Raw genomic sequence first — 7,902 nt, 5'->3', positions numbered from 1 at the left:
AGTACCAGGACGTGTAGATAAACTGTTCTCAATAATAGCTTGATGGCTATGATGTTGCTCGGTGGAAAGGGCCGAAAATGGTAAATTGGTGGCATTAGCTGTAGTAGGAGTGTCTTCATTAACTGGACGGTTGGTGGTTTCAGCTGGCAAAAAATCTACATCTGTAAAATTGTCTTGATTGTATGGCCATATACCAAACTTCCTGAAGCCATTCAATGCCGTGTTCATAGTGGCTGCCTGCAGATATGCATGTCCAAAAATTTCACTGATTTGGAACGTAGAGATCACTCGGCCTGGGTGCGATCTTAACCAGTTGGTAGCAGCATGGTCGTAATAAGTGCTCAAAGGCCTCATAAATGTAACATCTGCAGGTTGCAGTCTGTGTGTACAGTGTGGAGGAAAACAAAGTATAATTACTCCATTTTGACGCGCTAAGTCTATAACTTCTAAATTTTGAGTGTGGCTCACATGACCGTCAAGAAGTAGCAGCACTTTATTTTCAAGAGTAGCTCCTGAGAATATAATAAATTGTTTGAACCAGATCGTAAATATTTCCGTGGTTATCCATCCTCGTGGGTTGCAGGCAGCAGTTGTCCCAGGTGGGGCATGATCTAATAGTTCAGCCTTCATGCGCTGTCGTGGGAATATCATGAGTGGTGGCATAAAGGTACCAGCTGCATTAAAGCAAATTTCCACTGTGACAGTCTGACCTCGCTCTGCTGACGACAATGACCCGACTTGTTTTCTTCCCTTCACAGCTATTATTTTGCTCTTAGTTTTCGAAACAACAGATATACCAGTTTCGTCGCAGTTAAATATCCTGTCCGGTGTCAATTTATGTTGGTCGTATATGTCGCCAAGTAACTGGTAAAACTTTCCAACAGCAACTCTATTAAAACCCATTGCACGAGCTGCGGACGTAGCTTCTGGCTTACGAATAGATAAATTTGGATGGCGATCTAAGAAACCTCTAAGCCAGGTGTTACCAGCCATTTTTTTTTCATTGTTAAAGTTATGTCTTTTATTATTTCTAACGGCCAACTCATATGCCATCCGTCTGAGATCAAGAGTAGTTAAACCGAATAGCCGTTCTTCCATATGTTTTAAATATCCCGCTATTTCTGCCTCTTCTTCATCGCTAAATACTTTTTTTATAGGCCCTAATGGCTCGCCGAAAGTTACTTCCCTGCCTTGTTTTACTTTATTGACATAACGTTCTAAAGTGGTTTGCGGAACACCATAAATTGAAGCTGCTTTTCGAAATCCTGACTTTTTTGCCAATATATCTTCTACTGCTTTTTTCATAGCTTCTTTAGACCACTCCCCCCTAGTCGTCTTTTTTTTATAAATACGTACCATTGTACCATACCACTGTTACCTGTAAAACAAGAAATGGTTGCAATATCACAAGCAATATACCATAAACCTGTTGAAAGAGGCAAGATGGGGTAAGCCCCATCATGCCTCGCATAATTTGCCCCGTCTTGCCTTCGCCACCATTGTTTACCAAAAATATTAGTAAAAAAAAACACACCAAACTTCAAGCATTTTGAGTTACGCCACACGATAATTAATACAATCACAAATGCGTTAAAAAAATCCACGTTAATCAGGCACTATTACTTACGGTTTTATAACAAGTTATTGAGCTCCCAAATAATAGATCGATGAAATCGGTAAACACGTTTCAACCTGCACTGAACAAACGCACGCACTCTCACTCGCTGCCGACATCGGACTGATGGCCGCGCGGGAGGGGCGTCCCGTCGGCCATTACGATGCGTTAGTGTGACGTATAGTTTCGTCTATGTGTGGGTGGCCCCGTCTTACCTCGTGTCCCCGTCTTATCCGCATCTCCTCTACAAAAAAATTCACATGCAACATTTACGTCATTTATCTGGTATAGAGGCGACCAACTCTTAATTTCAGAATCCATTGATTTTAAATCTAGTTTAGTAGTATATTTACGTTTTTCGCTCGATATCGCATGGTCAAAGAGTGTCATAATAAGGAGATGATCTGTGATATCTTCGTTACAAGTGACGACTGCCACTTTTAGCTTGGATCTTATCATGACATGATCTAAGCAATTGTTCCCACGAGTGGGCAAAAAATTACCCGAGTGAAAGCCGTGCTCTGAACAAACATTTAAGTAGTCGTCAGCCCCGCTGCTGCAAGCGTTTGGCGTGATGTTTATGTTAATATCGCCCGTTATTATAGCATGTTTACAGTCTGTGCTATGTGATAAAAACGTATCCAACGAATCCAAAAAGATAGCAGGGTTACTATAACTAGGCGATCTGTATATTCCTATTAAGTCAAATTCGTTATTAATTCTTAGAAATAAAACATTTGCCTCTTTAATATTATTTTTTTGGACCTTTACACTTAAATTTTCTTTAACAAAAATAATTACTCCGTCATTTTGCAAGTAGTGCTGGTCTGACGCGAAGCAGTTATACCCCTGGAGGGTCGGTAGCTGGGGGCATACTTGTAGCCAGCACTCCGTCAGTACTATAGCATCAGGCGCGAGATTAACTCGTTTTATCACACACTTAAAATAATCAAGGTTGCGCTGATGGCTACGTATATTTTGAGTAATCAACATAAAAGGCTTTTTAAATGTATTCCTAATCGCGGCACAATCATCTAGACATGAAACCTGTCTGTTATCGCACAGCTGGGTCGCGTCAATATCGTCAGCCACAGTATTTAAAACGCCCGTGGGAAACGATTAATCCAAACTTTTCCACTATATATTGAATAATAACCAACTGTATTATAACAGACACGTGCCATTAGTAATTTAGAATAAGAATAAACCATAAGGTTAATGTTGATATCAACTAGACATAGTATTTCGCTAGTTAAGTAAAACCCACACCGAATGTAATTTAAACAGACATACAGATGAATATAGATGCTTGAAATATAAAATAAAAATTCTGGAGTAATAAAAAAATATATGTTGTTTATTGGACATGACTTATTATATTTATAAGTATTAATACCATGCAAGGTTTCATTTTTTTGTTGTTGTTGAGTGTGTTGTGTGTCGTGTGGTGTGTTTAAAACGTTACGTAAAGAACTAAGTATATGAGTACATAAGCAACCATAATACGAAACTGCATTATAACAAAAACATAGAACTTGTTTGTGTGGCCGCCGTTAGTGACACATTGACTATTCGGCAACCAAAACAGTAATAATTATTACATTATATAGGTATTGTTCACTGCTTATTATCCTACCATTACGGAAGAAGTGAGAATTATTTTCTAAAAAGATCGGCACGAGAAAATTACAATGTACAATGAAGGAGTGAAACTGTACCTTACGAAACTTCACCATCATGAATTCCGCTTAATTTTCCTGGATTTTCGCGGACCAGAATACGAAGATGATTTTTGTAACTTGATTTAGACGTTGCTATCATTTTCAATTTACACAAACAAATTGATAAGTCACAATAAACATGACCCTATGTGTCAGTGTCAACACTGTCAACAAAAAATGCACTAAACATGACGGCACTGCAAATCCTGCCAGGTCGGCCAGGCAACGTCGCCAACGTCATAGAGCGGCAACGCCGCACGCAACGTATTTGTACACGACATTTGTGACACACACATACGTAAAATTGATGAAAAGATTACGTTGATTTATGTATGATTTCTGTATGAAACAAAGTTTTTCTATTAATTTAGCGCAAACGAATATTCGAAAGCAGATAAATGAGCAAATATTTGTGTAGTAATAGTGCCTTAATTAAAGCCGATTGAATTTTGTATGAAAATCGAACCACCTTAATCGAAAAATATCTATTTTTATATATGTATAATTATGACTAGATGTATATGAATTATGACTATATGTCTTTATGGATATTTGAATAGATGTATATGTCGGAGCGTGACTCCAGAAGGACACATTGCAGCGTTACATTTCAGTTTTAGACGCCTGTATACAATCGATTAGCAAAGTGTTGCTATGTATTACTTAGTTGTAATAACAACTGGCGGATTTACCAATTAAAACTACATTTATCTGCTGAATGATATGTAGTTTAATGTTATTTTTACAAAACGTTCTAAATGTTCTCATTTATATTATATATCCCTTCTTTGACACTTGCGTTTCGTTCTTCCTCATATAAATGGCGTTTTGTTTTAATCAACAGTTTTAGGTATGCTAATATACAATACTAGACATTTACTGGTATTATTCAACTATTAAATATTAACAATATTTATATCAATGTTGATAATGTTTTATAAAAGATTCAATTACAATAATACCATAAACTCTTTAGATACTCTCAACGTCAGAGAGCTATATATGTCTATCTCACTTTACTACTTTAGGCTCAGTGTAGGCTGTCAAGCCTACAACTGAACCAGTCTATATTACTAATAGGAACAGTCTTAGAAAATATCTAACAGTCGGTCTTCCTGATAAACATTTGTTTGTCCCTAAACAAAATACTAACAATGAACTAAAAAAAAACTTAATAATTTTAGTTATTTGCAATTGCCTTTCTTTGCATGTTTTAAGATTAATATATGTCCATTGTTATCGACATGAATATTCTTGTATATGCCATTAAAACTAAGATTTTAGGCTGTAAAGTGTTTGCATATGTGAAATATTAACCTACAACACAACCTTAACAGGTTTTCCTTGATTGTGCAATAATATTCAAGATTTGACACTATGGCACTTGGTTCTTGAACTGCTTACAGAAAATATTAAATTATAACTTACATGGCTTGAACATCATTTCATCATACCTAGCTTACCATACGTCGTATACCAAATAATTTTTCGTATTTAGCAAGAGTGACGCCATTAACCAAGGTTATGTACACCTTCATAACCCTTCGTGTGCCAAACTCCATTTTGCACATATCTGGACATATGCCATTCTCCGGCTGCTGCTAGGAAGGAATATCGGCTCGTCTGCCACTGTCCCGCTGCGGAACAGTTCTTAAGTTCTCTCTCTTGACGAAAAGTTGAGTGCCAAGAATAGATTCCTTACTGCTGGCGTCCATTTGGATGAGCGGGTAAACTACGGCTTTTTCGCGAATCAGAATATCTTGTGGACGTAAATTTTTTATGCCGCTTCTGATAATAACAACTGGCGGATTCACCAATTAAAACTACATTTATCTGCTGAATGATATGTAGTTTAATGTTATTTTTACAAAACGTTCTAAATGTTCTCATTTATATTATATATCCCTTCTTTGACACTTGCGTTTCGTTCTTCCTCATATAAATGGCGTTTTGTTTTAATCAACAGTTTTAGGTATGCTAATATACAATACTAGACATTTACTGGTATTATTCAACTATTAAATATTAACAATATTTATATCAATGTTGATAATGTTTTATAAAAGATTCAATTACAATAATACCATAAACTCTTTAGATACACTCAACGTCAGAGAGCTATATATGTCTATCTCACTTTACTACTTTAGGCTCAGTGTAGGCTGTCAAGCCTACAACTGAACCAGTCTATATTACTAATAGGAACAGTCTTAGAAAATATCTAACAGTTGATAATGTAATTTATCGAGTTATGTAGAGAGTAACGCCATCTATTGGCATTCTTGTTGAAATAAGATTAGGTACAGGCTTCGGAACGTCAAGTGCTTTAGCTTGCGTGAAGTTAGGTACGAGTTGGCAGTTTTGTTGGTAACTGGTCAAGTAAGTTGGCCTACATTCACTTTAGTGGGAGCGATTTAGGCTCCGCCGCTCCGCGGCATTCATTCGGAAGATTCTCGATCGGACCGTGCTAGATATCGGACGTTAACCAACCTCGTGCCTGAACTCACCGCGTTCCTGAAGGCTTATTCCTGGAGGATTATTCTGAAAGCTTATAGATTCCAACATTATTTAATCATTTAGCTAAGTGTTTTATCCCGAGTGTTAATTTGATTTCTTATGAGTCATTAGAGGTTTACTATTGTAAAAATTAGAAAATAAGTGTTGTTTTGAAAAGATGTGTCCCGCCGAGTTTGTTGCCGGTCCCATATAGGGTTAAATCTTCTCGGGTCAAGAGGTGTACGGTTGGAACCGGAATAGCTTTGTTTGACGTTCATATAATCGCATTGTAATATGCCTACCTACTTGAATAAAGATTTGAACGTTACAAGTGATTTTGTTATTTCAAATTAAATTGTCTTTCATTGCAAGCGTGACTAGTTATTTTTATTATTTAGTACGAAAGTATTATTAAGTATAGTAGGCACTAGGTTGATGAGTCCGTAGTATTATTTCATACACTAGTAGCAGTGGTAGCATACTATTTAGCTGTGTAGGCATACATCGATGTACTACGCCCACTACCGCCACCGCTATAGGCCACCACACGCACCCCCATTATACGACATATATAAAGCGTCGAAGTCTACTCATACGCACATACTTTAAAATAATAATTATAGCGGGTGAATAAAAGCTTTCATGTTATGAGGCATCGTAAGAAAAGTGTGATGATGAAAACCATAATTATTATGTTTACATTTTGATCATACCTGATTCCCACTGCTATCGTTATCCCTTTCTTGCTGATGATCCAGGCTAGTTTCTAGGTTATTTTCCTTTCCGCTGGACGGGGATAAGATGCGTTTGTCTTTGTTTTGATTAAAATACGAAGTACTTCCTAAAATGGTTACGCCGATATCTGAACTATTTTCAGGGCCACGCTTTGTAACTTTTTTCGAACGTAAGTTACGTTCATCTCCTCGTGTATCATATTTTTTTCTAAAAAAACTTTGATATACCCAGTTAAGACATTATCAAGTAAGGAAACGGTAGACAAGCTAAAACTGCACCAGAAAGATTATGGGAACCCTTTCGGATAGTCACAGATAGGGGTACTGCCTTTACCGGAAAGGAGTTCACCAAATACTGTGGAGAAGAGGGTATCGAGCATGTCAAAGTAACAACAGGAGTACCTAGGGGGAATGGACAAGTGGAACGGATTCACCGGGTCATCATATCGGTTTTGGCAAAGATGTGCATCGAAGAGCCTGGTCATTGGTAAAAGTATGTCAGTAAGGTACAGCGGGCAATCAATAGTACACATCAGAGATCCATTAACACATCATCCTTCGAGATGCTGACTGGCACCACATTAAAACTCAAAGAAGAGCTTAAACTGGTGGAACGATTGGAAGAAGAAAGTAGAAATGAATTCATTGAAAATAGAGAGGAGCTGAGGCAGCAAGCTAGGGCACAGCTATTAAAAATTCAGGAAGAGAACCGCAAGACCTACAATAAAAACAGAATAGCAGGGCAACTGTACAAAGAGGGTGATCTGGTAGCCATTCAACGTACCCAGTTTGGTAACGCCTTAAAATTGAAACAAAAATTCTTTGGCCCATACCGAATTATAAAAGAATTGGGGAAAGACAGATATGAGGTGACAAAAGTGGATAATAGCTCAGAGGGACCAAAGAAGACTACAACTGCTGTGGATCATATGAAACGGTGGGCTTAGTGCAGCGGCACCAGTCACTTGTGGGTGTTGGCGGTAAAGGGGGTGACCGTGAATTATCTGTATAGTAATTACCTGTATTGTTCTGTTTTTTTTTTTTTTCGTCTTCATAAGGTGATCAAGCACCATTGCATGCATCTTTCTTGGAGTTTAATCATAATGTAGCAAGTCCGGTTTTTTTTAGAAATAAAATATAATATATAAAAAAGGAAAAAAAAGCCTGTATTTGTTAAATGTTTATCTTAGATTTTCTGTTGTATAAGTATTGTAAGTCTATTCAAAGAAGTACAAGTAACATAGCGGTAGTGGTAGATTATAAACAAAAAAAAAATGTGATTTTTCTGACTGTTTCTGATACTCATTATACTTAAGTCACAACTGTTTGTTAACAC

At 37.2% G+C, this 7,902-nt stretch overlaps 1 pseudogene; it reads left to right on the top strand.

The window, feature by feature from the left end:
• The first annotated feature begins 1,443 nt into the window (after nt 1-1,443).
• Nucleotides 1,444-7,559, top strand: LOC134747449 (uncharacterized; annotated as a pseudogene).
• Nucleotides 7,560-7,902: the final 343 nt, after the last annotated feature.

This window comes from Cydia strobilella, chromosome 14 (assembly GCF_947568885.1).
Source record: "Cydia strobilella chromosome 14, ilCydStro3.1, whole genome shotgun sequence".
Lineage (NCBI taxonomy): Eukaryota > Metazoa > Arthropoda > Insecta > Lepidoptera > Tortricidae > Cydia > Cydia strobilella.
This window is presented reverse-complemented; position numbering and strand designations above follow the sequence as displayed.